At 43.6% G+C, this 18,449-nt stretch overlaps 1 protein-coding gene across 2 annotated transcripts in view; it reads left to right on the plus strand.

Annotated features, from left to right (window-relative positions):
* The window catches only part of RNF13 (ring finger protein 13), a 177,705-nt gene that overhangs the window by 3,450 nt on the left and 155,806 nt on the right, over positions 1-18,449 (plus strand). Inside the window, exon 2 of one of the 2 annotated variants that reach the window (XM_073625980.1) lies at positions 5,589-5,748. The exons of the other annotated variant lie outside the window; for it this stretch is intronic. The gene's annotated coding sequence lies outside the window, so the exon portion shown is untranslated. The remainder of the gene's footprint in view (positions 1-5,588; positions 5,749-18,449) is intronic. 2 annotated transcript variants of the gene reach the window in all.

An 18,449-nucleotide genomic window follows, 5' to 3' on the forward strand; every position in this document is an offset into this window, starting at 1 on the left:
TTTTGAGGGGACGGCAAATTTACACTGTTATACGAGCTGTACACTCACTACTTTACATTGTAACAAAGTGTCATTTCTTCAGTGTTGTCACATGAAAAGATAAAATATTCACAAAAATGTGATTGGTGTACCATGGAATGGTATTTATGGCTAGCGCAGCTGACTATTAACTAATATTAAAGTTGTGTTTGCACTGGTACGCATTACAACTGCGCCTGTCATCATTTTTTTCAGAGAGCACAATTCACATATATCCTAGGCACTGACCCAATACACGCTGTTTTTCTTTGATCCGACTTTACATTCTCTGTACCAATGTTGCACCGAAGTAGTGCAGGCACCTTTTCAAAATCACTGTGTCTTTAAGTCTCACTGATCTGAACGGGTGCCATTGCAAGCATTTCCAAAGTCACAAGTGCGAATGTGCCCTAGGTGTAAGGGGACACAGCGGCTCATCCTAATCCTAGTGCTTACTGGGCCACTCAGCCACACCTGAATGCTTGTCAAATCAGGACAAGAGGCTGTGTCCGTGCAACTGCTGCGTCCCCTTACTTTGGGGGTTAGCAACCTGTCGATCGCCGCCAGGTGACGGGTAGATCGCGTCTCTGCCTGGCCGTCCACTGGTCTAAACTGCTCTTCCCACATATGCAGAGAGGCACAGGGTAGGAACATTCCTAGAGTGCATCGCTGATCCTCACCCCTCCTCTCAAGTCCATCCAAGGGGATGGACGAGTGAGGAGGAGGTGGGGATCAGCACCCCAGAAGAATGAGTAGTAGTACGTGGCTGGCGCTTCCCTGTTCTACATGGAAGGAAAGTCTCTGACTGCTGTGACTACTGTACACCAAGTCTCTGCCCTGCTGTGACTACTGTACACCAGGTCTCTGCCCTGCTGAGCCCATCCACTTCTCTAATTCCTACTGACTATCCATTGCCCTAATGAAACCATCCACTATCCTTCTGACCATTCACTATCCTGCTGCCCAAATGACAGTCCACTACCCTACTTACACCGTCCACAAATCACTGCTCTACTGACTGTCCAATGCCCTAATGACACCATCCACTATCCTATTTACCATCCACTACTCCACTGCCCTCCTGACCCCACCCACAATCCACTTTTCTCCTGACCGCTCACTGCCCTAATGACACTATCCTATTGAACATCCACTACTCCACTGACCCCTTGTGCTCTGTCCTACTGACCCCTATAATCTACCCTACAACCTACAGACCTCTGTGCTCTGCCCTACATCCCGCAGCCAGGCCAGAAACTAGTCAAGCAAGTCAGCCTGCATTGACACTTTTTCTGTTTTCATGATGCATTCCTGTATGAGACTTGTGTGGGTGACTGACTAAAATGTGAATGCCAAGTGAATGTTTCTCACTGAAGCTAAATTTTAAGGTAAGGTGAAGGCTGGCCATACACGGTTCGAATCTCAGCCAGTTCAGCAGGAACCAGCCGAGTTTAGAACCGTTAATGGGCAGGCTGAATGTACCAAGTTGATCGATCAACTTGGGTACAACCAGCCTACCAGATTCTCTTATGATTTATCAAAAGTGGCTGCTATAGCCACTAGTAAAAATCACTGTCTTCTCCCAGTAGGGATGGCTTCCCCCACCCCTACCCCGCTGGGAGAAGACAATGGCTCAGCAGGAGGGATTCCCCTGTCAGCACTGTCTGTGTTGAGCAAATTTCTTTCCTGCAACCAAGTTTGCTCCATGTATGGCTGGCCTAAGTTTATATTATTTTAGTGACATTTGTTTTTTTTATAAGTTTTCTTCATGCCACCCTTACTATTTATTGGGAGCTTGCGAGGTAATTTATCTAAAAAACTAAATATAATATATAAAAAGGAGCTGGACCCTGGAGATCTTTGTTCTCCTAAATGTTGTTTAGGTAGATCTCCACTTCTCATAGGTTTCCTATCCCCGCCTTGCTTACATAGGCTGCCTGCATGCAGCACCTGTTGGCTCCAGCCCCCAAAAATAGCTCATTACTGGTATACGGGCCTCAGCACCTGTGTGGATGAGGTTTTATCCATTGCAGCTTACCACATATCACTGTGTAGAGTCGAATGAGGTGTCATTTTCAATAAAGTTACTGTTATACAGGATTTATATAGAGCCAGCAATTTGCTGACAACATGAGGGCAGACAGTACAGTTGCAATACAATTCGAAACCGTAGGAATTAGAGGGCCCTGCAGCAATATTTAAAAAGGGCCAAAAATACATACCTGGGAATTACAGACCAGCTAGCCTATCATCAATAGTATGCAAGCTCTTGGAGGGGATGATAAGGGACTATAGACAAGATTTTAGTAATGAGAACGGTATCAGCAGTAATCAGCATGGATTCATGAAGAATCGTTCTTGCCAAACCAATCTATTAACCTTCTATGAGTAGGTGAGTTGCCATATAGATAAAGGAAGGCCCGTAGACGTGGCGTATCTGGATTTTGCAAAAGCATTTCACACATTTCTACAGTACATGGATTGAAATCTGGCTACAAGGGTGAGTTCAGAGGGTGGTGATAAATGGGGAGTACTCAGAATGGTCAGGGGTGGGTAGTGGTGTCCCCCAGGATTCTGTGCTAAAATAAATCCTATTTATTTTGTTCATAAACTACCTGGAGGATGGGGTAAACAGTTCAATCTCCTGTATTTGCGGACGATACTAAGCTAAGCAGGGCAATGACTTCTCCGCAGGATGTGGAAACCTTGCAAAAAGATCTGAACAAAGTACTGGGGTGGGCAACTACATGGCAAATGAGGTTCAATGTAGAAAAATGTAAAATAATGCATTTGGGTGGCAAAAATATGAATGCAATCTATACACTGGGGGAGAACCTCTGGGGGAATCTAGGATGGAAAAGGACCTGTGGGTCCTAGTAGATGATAGGCTCAGCAATGGCATGCAATGCCAAGCTGCTGCTAACAAAGCAAACAGAATATTGCATGCATTAAAAAGGGGATCAACTCCAGAGATAAAACGATAATTCTCCCACTCTACAAGACTCTGGTCTGGCCGCACCTAGAGTATGCTGTCCGGTTCTGGGCACCAGTCCTCAGGAAGGATGTACTGGAAATGGAGCGAATACAAAGAAGGGCAACAAAGCTAATAAAAGGTCTAGAGGATATTAGTTGATTAAAGGTTGCAAGCACTGAACTTATTCTCTCTGGAGAAGAGACGCTTGAGAGGGGATATGATTTCCATTTATAATACCATACTGGTGACCCCACAATAGGGATAAAACTTTTTCACAGAAGGGAGTTTAATAAGACTCGTGGCCACTCACTAAAATTAGAAGAAAAGAGGTTTAACCTTAAACTGCGTAGAGGGCTCTTTACTGTAAGAGTGGCAAGGATGTGGAATTCCCTTCCACAGGCGGTGGTCTCAGCGGGGAGCATTGATAGTTTCAAAAAACGATTGGATAAGCACCTGAACATCCACAGCATACAGGAATATACAATGTAATACTGACATGTAATCACACACATAGGTTGGACTTGTGTCTTTTTTCAACATCACCTACTATGTAACTATGTTGGAGCTTACAATCTAAAAGGAAAGGTCAAGTGATACAAAAGGTAATAACTGTGGGGGATAAGCTGATGAAGAAAATAAAAGTACAGTTCGTTAGGTGGAGGCTGGATAAGCTTCTCTGAAGTGAAGGGTTTTTGCCTAAAAGTGGACAGAATTGAAAACAGTCAGACAGATTGGGTGGAGGTGACAAGGGAGCTAGAGAGCAGGAGGTCTGGGGAGGAGCGACGAGAACAATTTGGTTGGTATTTTGAGACTAGGTTAGCAAAGTAGCTGAAGGTAAACTAGTCCAAATGAACTATTTCCATCACTAAGTGCTGCACTGGCTGTAAACACTGTATGAACTGTATATAGCTTCAGCTATATACAGTACACAGTTCTAGGTTTCAGCTATAAAACAAAGACTTCCCGTCTCACACCCAGAACAAAATAAGTGTCTGTTTGAGTGGGGCTCAGCCATTCATAGGCAGCTTTGTATTCTGTGAATACAAAAGCTTCGCTCTGATTGGCTGAGTCAGAGAACGTGACCTCATTTGCCTACATCTCTGCATCAGCCAATCAGAGAAAGCTTTGTATTCATTCAAAGAATACAAAGCTGCCTATAAATGGCGAAGCGCCACTCAGACTAACTCTACATTTTTCCGGGTGTGAGATGGGAAGTCCCTGTTTCACGCCCCGATCCTAACACTGTGTATTGTAATGTAGCTGAAGCTATGTACAGTGCTTAGAGCCAGTGCACATTAAATGAAAGACAAAGTCAATTTGGTCCAAACAAACACTCCTTCCCCAGTACATTGATTACTAAGACCCCTTTCACGCTGGCACCAATCCGCGTTAGCTCTGACGTTTTAGCGGCGCTTTTCGGCCGCTAGTGGGGAGCTTTTAAACCCTGCTAGCGGGTGAGGAAAGGGTTAAATGCGCCTGAAAAGCACTTTGCAGGCACTTTGGCAGCGGTGAACATTAATTTCAATGGGCAGGGGCGGTGTATACACCGTTCCAAAGATGCTGCTTGCAGGACTTTTTCTAACGTCCTGCAAATGCACCGCCTCAGTGTGAAAGCACTCGGGCTCTCACACTGGGGCTGCAGGAGAGGCGTTCAGGCCCTTTAGTGCCTGAAAAACGCCTCCACTGTGAAAGGGGTCTTAATGTGTGTACCCAAAACTTTGGCTTAGTTCACACTGGCAGAGGTAGGAGGGGCATAAAAACAGGCAGTTGATTGCACTGTTGCCACAGTTATTTATATTGTTACATTATTATTTATGACTCGTTCACACATGTCACTGGAGGGTGGAAAAAATATGCAGTTGTGCCACAGTTTTATTGCCCCCACGACCACCCCTCTTAACTAAGCACATCAGCCAGAAGGGGTTGTGTCCTCTGTCTCATTCAGCGGGTAGTACCACTTCCGAATGCGTCCCATTCAAGTGAACGGGGCTGTGCCAAAACCGCCCTGCATTGAGGTTGCAGCGCACAGTGGTGTTAGCATTTCAGCAATGAGAAGGGGACATATCTCCTCCCAGCTGCCTGTTAACCACCTCCTGAAAATGGATCCTTAGTGGAGTGCTGCTGCCAGTATAAACCAGTCCTTCAAATGTCATTCTGTCATGTGTGGGAAGTGTTAAAATGTGTGTATTGACAAGACTTTTTTTTTTAAGTTTATTTAAAGGGTTAAAACTCCTGCCAGTCTTTTTTGCTGCCTGTTCACATTGGGGATATTTTCCTTCATTTTCTGTTTCCAGAAATGCAAAAGTAAGTTATTGGAAATCTAAAGTGAGGGGAATTCCCCTCTTAAAGTGTTACCTAAACCCACAACAGTAAAATCAGTCTGTATATGCAGTAAAACATGCTTGTTATACTCACTGTGGAACCCAAGGGGTTAATCCTGTGCATTGTGTAAAAAGGCTGTTTGATCCTGTCTTCTCTGATCCTCCCCTTCTTCCACAGTTCCCAATCCATCTACTGATATAACAGTCTTGGAGGCACTCTGCACATGCTCAGTTTGGTGTGTATTGCTAGAGAATTTTTTTTTTTTTTTTGGTAGAGTGCATGTGATCAGCACAGAGCCAATCAGCACTGTCCAGACAGAAGCATGCAGGCTCAAAGGACAGTCAGAGGAGCATGAAAGCACCCCCTGCAAGCTTTAACCAGTGCTCGGCACTGATAGAAGTCACAAGACTACTATATACTGCTGATGAGAAAAGGTATTTAGCAGTTTATATTTACTAAAATAATTGCATTTCCATGTTCTGTGTACTGTGGGAGACCAGATATAATGAATGCAGGGTCCTGGGTTTAGTAACACTATAAAGAGGTCGTAAGCCCTCATGGTTTTTCACTTTAATGCATTCTATGCATTAAGGTGAAAAACCTTCTGTGGTGCTGCAGCCCCCCCGAGCCCCCGTTTTACTTACCTGACCCCGATCTTTCTCCGGCCGGGAACAAGCACACCAGCTCTAGCTGGTGTCTCCTGTCCTGATTGGATAGATTGATAGCAGTGCAGCATTGGCTCCAGCTGCTGTCAATCAAATCCAACGATGCGGGTGCTGGGGGGCGGGGCTGAGTCCTGCGTTCTGTACGAATGAACAAAGAAGCAGGACTCGGGAGCGCGCCTGCACAGGTGTCCACCTTAGGAGAGCGCTTCTCCAACGTGGGCACTCGATGCAGGGAGGAGCCGCCAGGGGACCCCAGAAGAGGCGAATCGGGGCCACTCTGTGCAAAATGAACTGCACAGTGTGAATGCAGTAAGTATGACAAGTTTTTTTATGAAAAATAAAAATAAAAAAGAGGGTTTACAAACCCTTTAAGAGTTGTCCTCAGAAAAATTGTCCCCACTGGAAGATTTCTCCTTGCCTCTTGCTCTGCAGACAACTCTAACATTTTGGATTTCGTGATAAATGGGGGAGGGATGAATATGCCCAATGTGACTGCAATAAAAACTTGACAGGAGATATATCCCTTCCCTATTCTATCCAAAACTAGAGATACGCTCTAAAGACATTCTGTCACCATAAAAACGTTGTTTTACCACTTCCCCTCATGCACCAGTTCACCTGTTTATTAACTAGGGCAAATTTTACAATTCCGCTATGTACTTGTTTATTCAGCAATGCCTTTGGCATTACTTAACCACATACTTCCCAGGCCAGTTCTGACATTCCTCTCCTAAAAAATCTGCATATTTTTCTTGAAAATTACTTAAAACACCTAAGGCTGCCTTCACACCTGAAAGTTTTATTCTTTTTCTGTGATTTTTGCTGCGATTTTAACTGCGTTTTTTGCCGCGATTTTGCACAGGTCAAAAGCTCACCAATGAAAAAAGCAGGAAAACACCTGTAATCTGCCCAAAAAAAGCTCATGTACTTTTTTGCGCTTCAGGCGTTTTGCCTCGCTACAAAACGCTCAGATGTGAACAGGGGCCATTTAAATAAATGGGATTTTGCTTGTTGGGCATTTTTCAGGCATTTTTTCCTGCGTTTTACTTGCTGAAAACGCTCAGGTGTGAATGCAGCCTTAACATTATATATTTTTAAAGTAATATTAAAGTCAAAACTTTTTATTGAAAATAGCAAACATAAATACGCACCTGCTCTGTGCAGTGGTTTTGCACATAGCAGCCTAGATCCTCCTCATCTCTGCTCCCCCGCCGTCGCTCCTGGCCCTCCCTCTTGCCCCCAGAGCAAGCAGCTTGCAATGGGGTTACCTGAGCAGGCTCGCTCTCAAGCACCGGCTCTGCATATCCATTTACACACAGAGCTACGGCTTGGCCCCGCCCTCTCACCTCATTGGCTCACTGGCTGTGAATAGCCAATGAGGAGGGAGAGTCCACGTAAAGCCAAGGCTCTCATACACATCGCTGGAGGAAGATCGGGCTCAGGTAAATATTAGGGGGGCTAGGGGAGATGCTACACACTGAAGATGCTACACAACTTCAGCCTTTACAAACACTTTAAGTAGAGGCCCTACAGAATAAAATGGTGTGTGTTGCAATTTTTTTTTATGTTACACGGCATTTGTGCAGCAGTTTTTCAAACACAATTTTTTTTTGGAAAAAATACTTTTTAACTGCTTGCCGAGCAGCCGCAGCAGTTATACTGTGGCAAGCTGGCTCGGCTGCGCTAATCGCCGTAGCTGTACGTCGGCTCATGCACAGACTTGTGTGGGGGCCTCCCACGATCATTCCCCGCAGAGACATAACGTGGATCTGCCGAAGTAAACAAGGCAGATCTCCGTTCTGACAGGGGATGACACAGGATCTTGTCTTCCTGCTATGCAGGAAGACAGATCTCTGTGTTATCCCAGGCAGCCCATACAGTTAGTAAACAGTTAGTAAACACCCCCAGGGAACACAGTTAACCCCTTTATTGCCTCTGATGTTAACCCCTTCCCTGCCAGTGTCATTAATACAATGTCAGTGCATATTTTTAGCACTGATCACTGTAATATTGGCACTGGTTCCCCAAAAAAAGTGTCAAAAATGTCAGTTAGGTGTCCGATCTCCGATCAACGCCATTAGTAGTAAAACATAAATAATAAAATTCCATAAATCTATCCCCTATTTTGTAGATGCTATAGCTTTTGCGCAAACCAATCAATATACGCTTTTTTTTTTTTTCCTTTTTTTCTTTTTTTACCAAAAATATGTAGCAGAATACATATTGGCTTAAATTGATGAAGAACTTCAATTTTTAAAAAAATACATTTTCATTGGGTATGTTTTATAGCAGAAAATAAAAAAATATTGTTTTTGTTTAAAAAAAATAAAAACCACAGAGGTCATCAAAAACCACCAAAAAGAAAGCTCTATTTGTGGGTAAAAAAGGGCATCAGTTTTTTTGGGGTACAGCGTCACAATTGTCAGCTAAAATAACGCAGTGCCCTGTAGCAAAAATTGGCCTGGTCATTAAGGGGATAAACCCTTCCAGTCCTTAAGTGGTTAATGAATATAAATGCACACAACCACAATATAATACCTAATTGTTTGGTAAAATATAAAAGATGATGTTACGCTGAGTAAATAGATACCTAACATGTCTGCACCCATGGAATGGCAACAGACTATGGTTAATAAAATTCTCCATAGGCGACGCTTTAAAAGCCTTTACAGGTTACCAGTTTAGAGTTACACAGGAGGTCTGGTGCTAGAATTATTGCTCTCACTAAAAGGTTTGAGGCAATACCTCACATGTGTAGTGCGAACACCATTACATGTACATGCATGACCTACAAATGCATTCACCTTTGGACAGGGGGCAGGGGCACTTTTTACATTTTTTTTGTTTTTCACATTTCTATTTTTTTATTAATTTATATAAAACCTTTTTTTTTTTTTTTTGTTTTTGTTTTTGTTTTTTTTTTTAACCACTTCCCGCCCGCCCTATTACAAAACGACGGCGGCAAAGTGGTTTGATATTCCTGACCGGACGTCATATGACATGATCAGGATATTGAGCCGCTGCGTGCCCGCGGCGATCGTTGTTGCGGGGTGTCAGTCTGACACGCGAGATGCGAGTAGAGGAGAGCCGATCGGCTTCTCTCCTGACGGGGGGTCTGTGCTGATTGTTTATCAGCACAGCCCCCTCCCCCGGATCCTACCCAGGACCACCAGGGAAGCCGCCCAGGACCACCAGGATGGCCACCACATGGACCACCAGGTATGCCCCCTAGACCACCAAGGAAATACCAATCTGTGCCCAAGTAGCTGCCAATCAGTGCCCACTCTAATGCCTACCACTGCCAGTGCCACCAGGGATGCCTATCAGTGCTGCGTATCAGTGCCACGTATCAGTGCCCAGCAGTTTCGCCTTTCAGTGCCACCCATGAGTGCCCATCAGTGCCGTCTCTCAATGCCCATCAGTGCTGCATATCAGTGCCTCCTACCAGTGCCCATCAGTGCCGCATATCAGTGCCCATTGTCAGTGCCCGCTCATTGGTGCCACCTCATCGGTGCCGCCGTATCAGTGCCTGTCAGTGCCGCCTTATCAGTGCCCTTCAGTGAAGGAGAAAAACTTACTCATTTACAAATTTTTTTAACAGAAACAAAAGCAAAACTTATTTTTTTCAAAATTTTTCTTTTTTTATTTGTTTAGCAAAAAATAAAAACCGCAGAGGTGATCAAATACCACCAAAAGAAAGCTCTATTTGTGGGAACAAAATGATAAAAAATTAGTTTGGGTACAGTGTAGCATGACCGCGCAATTGTCATTCAAACTGCGACAGCGCTAAAAGCTGAAAATTGGTCTGGGCAGGAGGGTGTCTAAGTGCCCTGTATTGAAGTGGTTAAGCACTTTTATTGCTATCACAAGGGATGAACAACACTGACTTGTGATTTGCATGGGCAGTGACAGGTTTTCTTTACTGAGACAATCTGGGGCTTATTAGACCCCAGATTTCTCCTCTGCCCTTTAAAGGCATCTGATCAAATTGAGATCGGTTTGATCAGATGTTTCCACAAGCCCGTAATGGCTTGCTTACGTCTGAACGAAACCGAAGTGGCAAAATGCTCTCTACTGGTTTTTTAGACCATAAAGATGATCGGGGAAATTCTAGTCCTTGGTCATCTCTATGGTAAGCCGGTGGTACCACCGGCTTCAGTCCTAATCTTCCCAGTGGAACAGGAGAGCCCGGGAAGGTGGCATGGCTGTTTAGCTGCTCCAATTGCTTTTTGTTTTATTCAGCATTGTCACCAAATAAAAAAGATACCGGGGTCATGATTGCAGCTATGACCCGGAATAACCACTTCAACCCAAGGACATGCGGGTACAGATGTTGTTAAGATAAGGTAATACATACTGTATATTATTTTTTGAAGGACCATCAAGGTTTGCTTTTGGTGGTATTATTTTTTTCCCGCAATCCTGAGACAATAAAATATAGCAAAACTAAACAAAACATACCTTTTCTGTTTTTGAGCAGTTAGAGCCCATTCACTCTAGGAACTGCATGTGAATTGCAAAGGAATGCGGTACTATTCCTTTGCAATTCATATGCAGTTCTGTGCAGTGCGATTTCAGCCCATTCATCGACTAAAATTGCACCACACCAAAAGTAGTGCATGCACTACTTTTTTAAACGCACAGCAACCACATTGCATGGTACTTTTGTACCCTGCAATCCAGTGTGGGCAAATGTAGTACGTCTACAGCCTGCGTTTGGAGTGTCATTAACTTTTACCTGACCCCCGCAGCAGATCGCAAAGGCATTGCAATTGGAATGTGGTGCAGGAAGGCAGCTCTCCCGCACTGCATTCATATGCGAACTGGGCCCTTAGTTTAAAGGGGTTGTAAAGGTAAACATTTTTTCACCTTTATGCATTCTATGCATAAAGGTGAAAAAACTACTAACAATACCGCCGTCCCCAGCCCCCCCGTTTTACTTACCTGACCCCTCGAAATTCGGCTGCTCGTTCACGTCCTCGATTCCGCTGCTCAGCCTGGCCGCTGATTGGCTACAGTGGATGGATTGGAAGCAGCGCAGCCATTGGCTCGCGCTGCTGTCAATCACATCCAATGACGTGGCGCGCTGGGGGGCGGGGCCGAGTGATACAGCGAGCGGCTATAGCCGCCGGCTGTATCACGGGAGCGCGCCCGCAATAACTAACCACCATGCGAGGGAGCAATAACTAACCACCATGCGAGGGAGGTGTTAATTATTGCGGGGAGGAGCTGAGACAACCGCCGAGGGACCCCAGAAGAGCAGGTTCGGGGCCACTCTGTGCAGAACGAGCTGCACAGTGAAGGTAAGTATAACATGTTTGTTATTTTTAAAAAATAAAAAAAATACCCTTACAACCCCTTTAAAAATTGTGTTCTTGCAGATAAAAAGTGCACTTTTTTTCTGTAGTTTGTCGTGTTTAAAATGACACTAAAGTTATGATTATGGTATAATGCATTGCAAAGTTATTTGCAAATGAAATAAAGTGTTTTTTTTTTTTAATCTGTTTAAATGTGAAATGTATAAAGGTATGTTAAATGTGTAACAATATAAAGAAAAAATCTCAACAAATACCGTATTTATTGGCGTATAACTCGCACCTTCATTTTAAGAGGGAAGTTTCGGAAAAAAACTTATTTTTTAAATAAACAACTTTGAATTAAAATAAGGGTCAGTGCCCATCAATGCAGCCTGATTAGTGCCCATCTGCAGCCTCCTCATCTCCCATCAATGCAGCCTGATCAATGCCCATATGAAGCCTGATTTATGCCCATCTCCCATCAATGCAGCCTGATTAATGCCCATTTTTAGCCTCAATGCTCATCTGCAGCCTCACCATCTCTCATCAATGCAGCCTGAACAGTGCAGGAAATCGCCAACCCGCCATCTCCTGTTTACTTGGCTCTCACTCGGCAGTCACACACTAGTCCCGCCTTTGCTATAATAAATGTAAAAAAATTAATTTCTTCCTCAGTTCAGGTCAATATGTATTCTTCTACATATTTTTGGTAAAAAAAATCGTGACAAGCTTATATTGATTGGTTTGCGCAAAATAGCGTCTACAAAATAGGGGATAGATTTTTATTATTTTTTTTTTTTTTTAACTAGTAATGGCAGTGATCAGAGACTTATTTTATTTATTTATTTTTGCGGGACTGCGACATTGCGGCGGACAGTTTGGACACTTTTCACAGAGCTAAAAATAACCACTGATCACTGTATAAATGACATTGGACGGGATGGGGTTAACACTATGTGGGGGATCAATTGGTTAAGTGTTTCCTAGGAAGGTGTTTCTAACTGGGGGGGAGTGTACTGACTGGAAGTAGAGAGAGATTGCTGTTCCTGATCCCTAGGAACAGACGATCTCTCTCTCTACTCCCCTAACAGAAAGGGATCTGTTTATTTACATTGACAGATCCCCGTTCTGCCTCTCTGTAGAGCGATCACGGGTGGCCGGTGACCATCGCAGCTGCCAGCCATGTGTGTCGGCTCCAGTGATGCTTGCCTGCTATAGCCATTAAAGGGACCGCTGTACTGATACGGCGATTCATGCAGCCGAGCCAACCTGCCACAGTATAACTGCGGCAGCTAGCCAGCAAGCGGTTAAAGATAATGCACAATACTGGTAAAAGTTTACTTTAAATGTAATTTTAATGCCTTCTATTACCTCCAGTTTATCAGCCTCCATCTTCTCTGGGTTCAGATTCTGATCTTCCCTGCACACAGTCTTTAAAGTGATTTTTTTTTTTTTTTTTTAATTATTATTTATTTTTTTAAACAAACATGCTATACTTGCCTGATCTGTGTAATGTTTTTGCACAGAGTAGCCCTGATTTTTCTCCTCTGGGGTCCCCCACCGACGCTTTTTGCTCCTCCTGCCTTCAGAGTGCCCCCATAACAAGCTGCAAAGTGTAATATAGAGATGTTTTGGAACTACATTTCCCATGATGCTCATCAATATTGTAGAGTGCGTGAGCATCATGGGAAATTTAGTTCCACAACATCTGGGATGCCAAGGTTTGCCATCACTGCCCTATAGCTAGGTAAAAAAAACTTCTGACTTTAGAACCACTCACTTCCTGCCCAGGACTACATGTCCCATGAATCCTCAGTTCTCAGGCACTTATTGACATGTATGGATGGTGTACTGAGCTGTATGTGTGCTGCACTGTATTTCCTGATATGTAAACAAATAATGCATTCTGTATGCAGGCCAACGAATCTGCTGACCAACGAATCGATTATGAAAATAGTTGACAACTATTTTCATAATCCCGCCCGCTGTTGTGTTGCAGGGCAGCCACAGAGGGGTCGATCTGCAAAAAAAATACCCCTCAGTGCTGCTCCGACCCCCCCCACTTGTCTAATTGCTAGGTGCCGCCTGCCCTGCAGCTGCTAGCCGGTATTCTGTCGGATAGTGCCCGCTATCGAGAAGTGCCCGGGATGTACTGCTTATGCAGGATATACTGTACATACGGAACAGCACAACAGCTGATTTTACGATCAGCTGTTGTGATGACGCCTGCGCACAATAGCCGACTGAAGACATTTTTCTGTCAGATTGTGCCTTGCGTTGGCGAGGCGAGTTCATGTCTGATTGTAAACTGAGCTGTTGTGCTGTTCCGTACAACGCATGCGCCGTTTGTCGCGGGCACTTCTCGATAGAACACCGGCTCTCCCACCTTCCCCTCCCGCCAGCTTTCCATGCTGCAGGACAGGTACAGATGGATTGTTTTTTTAAAAACTGCCCCCCCTTGCTGCTCCGACCAAAACCGACCCCCACCCCCCCGCCAGCTGCAGCCGCCGACAGATTGCGGTCGGCATGGAGGGGGGAGGGGGGTGTTGCGTGGTGGGGGGGCTGGTAAACCTGTTTTACCACCCCCTTCCTTTCCTTAAAGAATGCAGCCCAGTAATCATTACAGATCGCTCCTGCATTCTTTCATCACTGACTTATAGTAAACTATAGGTCAGTGATGGGTGTACTATTGTCAGTTTGTGAATGAAACAATGTTTCATTTTATGAATCAATAGAAGTCTATACAGACTCCTTAATGATTCATATGCAGTGCAGCTAGGGCTGCAGTAGGGTGGATATAAATCAATGATTTGATCAATGAAGGCAGTGCTTGGTTTTCGGGGTCCTGTACGCGGCTAGACTGCAAAAAAGTCTCACATGTGGTATCCCTGTACTCAGGAGAAGCAGCAGAATGTATTTTTGGTTGTCATTTCACATATGCCCATGGCATGTTTGAGCAATATATCATTTAGTGAACAACTTTGTGAAAAAAAAAAAAAAAATTGTAATTTTCCCGAAACTTGTGGCAAAATATAAAATATTCCATGGACTCAACATGCCAATCAGCAAATAGCTTGGGGTGTCTACTTTCCAAAGAGGGGTCATTTGGGGGGGTTGACCTGTCCTGGTATTTCATGCACAACATTAGAAGCTTATGCCACACAACACCCACTCTTCTAACCACTTGAAGACAAAGCTCTTTCTGACACTTTTTTGTTTACATGGAAAAATATATTTATTTATTTTTTGCTAGAAAATTACTCTGAACCCCCAAACATTATAATTTTTCTAACGCAAAGACCCTACAGATTAAAATGGCGGGTGTTGCATTTTTTTTTTCACACAGTATTTGCACAGCGATTTTCAAATTTTTTGGAAAAACAAAAAAAAAACTTTTTGGAATTTTAATGGACTAAAACACTATATTGCCTAAATGTTTGATAAAATATAAAGGATGATCTTATGCTGAGTACATGGATACCCAACACGACATGCTTTAAAATTTTGCACAACCGTGCAGCGGCGACAAACTACATACATTTTTTAAAATGCTTTTACAGGTTACCACTTTAAATTTACAGAGGAGGTCTACTGCTAAATTACTGCCCCCGATCTGACGTTCGCGGTGATACCTCACATGCATGGTGCAATTGCTGTTTACATATGACAGGAGACTGACGCTTGGGTTCACTTTTGCGCGCGAGCACGGGGGATGGGGGTGCTTTTTTTTTTTTTTTTTTTTTTTTTTTTTTTTTTTTTTTTAAATGTATTTATTTATTTTTAATTGTTATCATAGAGAATGTAATTATCCCCTATGAGAGCAAAAGATCTCTCCTCTGCCCTCAGAGCATCTGACCATACCAAGATTGGTGTAATAAGATGCTTTTTCCAGTTTCCCAATGGCGCTGTTTATATCAGGCGCAAACCGAAGTCATGAAATGCTCGTAGCTTCCGGTTTCTTCGGCCATAGAGATGATTGGAGCCGTTTTGATCTTCGATGAGCTCTTATGGTCAGCTGGCGGAGCCACCGGCTGCATTATCGGGTTCCCCGGTGGGACAGGAGAGCCCAAGAAAACTAAGGAAGATGACGGGAGGGGGGGACGTTTCCTACCACTGCTTGTAAAAGCAGTCTAGCGGCTAATTGGCCACTAGGATTGTATTTACATGAAAGCTGATCGCTGGCTGAAAAGAACGATACCAAGATGATACCTAAACCTGCAGGCATCATTCTGGTATAACCACTCAAAGTCCAGCAACATACCAATACCTTGCTGGTCCTTATTGGGCATATATTGTAATGTTATTTTTTTTTCCATGCAGCCTGTGGGCTGAATGAAAAAAAAAGATATTGATCCGTGGGTATGCCCACCATTAGAATACCGCCCTGCATCCACCCACTTCTAATGATGGGCATACATGCACCGTTTTTTTTTTTTTTCTTAACTGTGTTGGTGAAATCGCCTACTACATTGCTTGAGTCGCTAATGTAGGTATCAAACGCTGTTGCTGTCAAGATGAATAAATCAGTGCTGCAGCTGAATGGTGTACCTGAAAAGCAAGCAATGGTAACAATAAAACATTAACTCAATAAAACCACAACAATCTGTGCCAAAAAAAAAAAAAAAAGAGTAAAAAATATATGCCAAAGCATGGGGGCAATCCGCCCCTAATGTTAGGGGCAAATCGCCCCTCCACCCCTGCCCTCATGCTTCGGCATATATGCTTTTTTTTTTTTTTTTTTTTAACTGTGATGGTAAAATCACCTCCTACAGCGCCAGAGTCGCTGATTTACGTATCGTGAGCGCAAACGCTGTTGCTGTCAAGATAAATAAATCAGTGCTGCAGCTGAATGGCGTACCTGAAAAGAAAATAATGGTTAACAATAAAACACAGTAAAGTATAAAATCATTACATACCTGAAAAGCAAACATGATAAAACATAGTAAAAAGAGCAAAGCAATAGAGAGAGAGAATAGAGGGAGAGAGGGAGCAATAAAACGACAACTATTTTTGGGATTATTGAGGGACAATAATAGCGGATGTCACGCCTATATCCGCGCTTGCTACAGACATGACATCTTCTTTGGGGTGATTGTTTGGTAGAGGTACCAGGGAGGACATACGGAAAATGCCTCTCATGCAGCCGGCTCGCTGCATTTGCGTTGGGAAGGTGGGGCACAGCACCGTCCGGAAACAGAAGGCTTGTGACGATCTCTTCCTGGAATTTAAGGAAAGATCCAGTTCATCCTGATGCTTTGTATAGCACATAAGCCTTCAGCAGAGCCAATTGGAATAAGTATACAGACACTTTTTTTGCCAGTGTCTGGCCTTACGGGCACTTAAGTACAGCCCCATCAACTGTTCGTTGAGGTCCACCCCTCCCATATTAAGGTTGTATTCGTAGACACAGAGGGGTTTCTCCACAACACCAGTTGCCGTAGGAATTTGGACTGTCGTATCTGCGTGAAGGGAGGACAGAACGAAAACATTCTTATTATCCCTCCACTTCACTGTGAGCAGATTATTACTTCTCAAGCAGGCTCTCTCCCCCAGCCTAAGATGGGAATCTACAAGTCGCTGGGGTAAGCCCCAGGGAATAGATTGCACAATGCCATATGCGCTAATTCTATGATCAAACAATTAACTAAAAAGTGGCATTCTCGTGTAATAATTGTCCACCTACAAGTGGTACCCCTTTCCAAATAAGAATGACACCAATCCCACACAATCTTACCAGCGCTCCCTATGTAGTCTGGGCAGTTCTCCGGCTCCGCGTGACTATCTTTTCCCTCGTAAACTATATGTATAGCCTGTTGCCCTGTCACAGAGCTTATACATCTTGACCCCATATCTGGCACGCTTGCTGGGAAGGTACTGTTTGAATGACAAGCGGGCAGAAAAATGGAATCGGGGACTCATCAACGCAGACAACTTGATTGGGATCTTTGTTTCTAAACAATTTGGAATAAAAGGAGAGGTTGGGACTTTATATGAAGCACATTGCTACATGACATAATATGAACCAATGAATGTAAACATATTTTATTGAGTACAAAAGGCATACAGGACATTGTAACATAGTAGAAAATTAATTAAAGAAAAAATATTGGGCATAATCGATGATAGGTAACATATAAACCTTATGATACGTATTGCACTTAGAACAGGTAAACAATTATTTATAATAGACCTAAGGTATGTAAGCCAATTGTAATGATAGCATATAAATGTATATACAGCAATAAATTGGTTCATAATAGTATTGTAATGATAATCAGGTAAGATGGTAAAAACATGGGAGACTGTGACGTCGCATCATAGGGAATTTTCTACTATGTTACAATGTCCTGTATGCCTTCTGTACTCAATAAAATATGTTTACATTCATTGGTTGATATTATGTCATGTAGCAATGTGCTTCATATAAAGTCCCAACCTCTCCTTTTTTTCCAAATTATCGGGGATGGAGGTAAATCGTAGTTATTGCCTCGTATAAAGTCCCAATTCTAATTCCTTTTTTGTTTCTAAACAATATCTTTTGTTTCTAAACAAGGCTGCAAACTGTTGGTTGAAGTGGTTAACGAGGGGCTGAATTTTGTGGAGCCAATTGCATTCAGGATCACCCTGAGGACGACAGAGTTCATTGTTGTTGAAGTGCATAAATTGCAAGATCTGCTCGTATCTAGCCCTGGTCATGTAGGCAGAACACGGGCATATGGTGAATTTGGTCAGTGGACCAATATGACCGCAACTCACTTTTTTTAGTTATGCCCATGAGGAGGGATAGGCCCAGAAAGGTCTTAAATTCAGAGACCGTGATAGGTCTCCAATCTCTGACAAGGGTTGACGGTGGATTAGCGGTGATGAATTGACCAGCATACAAATTGCTTTGGTCCACAATAGATCTATAGAGATCTTCCATGAAAAACAGCGAATAAAAATCAAGTGACTTAAAATCTGCTGTTTCCACCTGAATTCCGGGTTGGCCAGTGAATGGGGGAAGTACGGGTGCTGCAGAAGTGGTAGGCTCCCAGTTAGGATTGGCAAATGCAGCACTATGGGCTCAACAGGCCTGTGTTTGTCTTCTTGGTGGCTGCGGGACACTACTTGTGCTAGCCACTGCACTTATTGGACTCGCCACATCACCCCGTGATACTGCCGTGCTGGATGTAC

This window comes from Aquarana catesbeiana, linkage group LG04 (genome assembly GCF_042186555.1).
Source record: "Aquarana catesbeiana isolate 2022-GZ linkage group LG04, ASM4218655v1, whole genome shotgun sequence".
In the NCBI taxonomy this organism is placed as follows: Eukaryota; Metazoa; Chordata; class Amphibia; order Anura; family Ranidae; genus Aquarana; species Aquarana catesbeiana.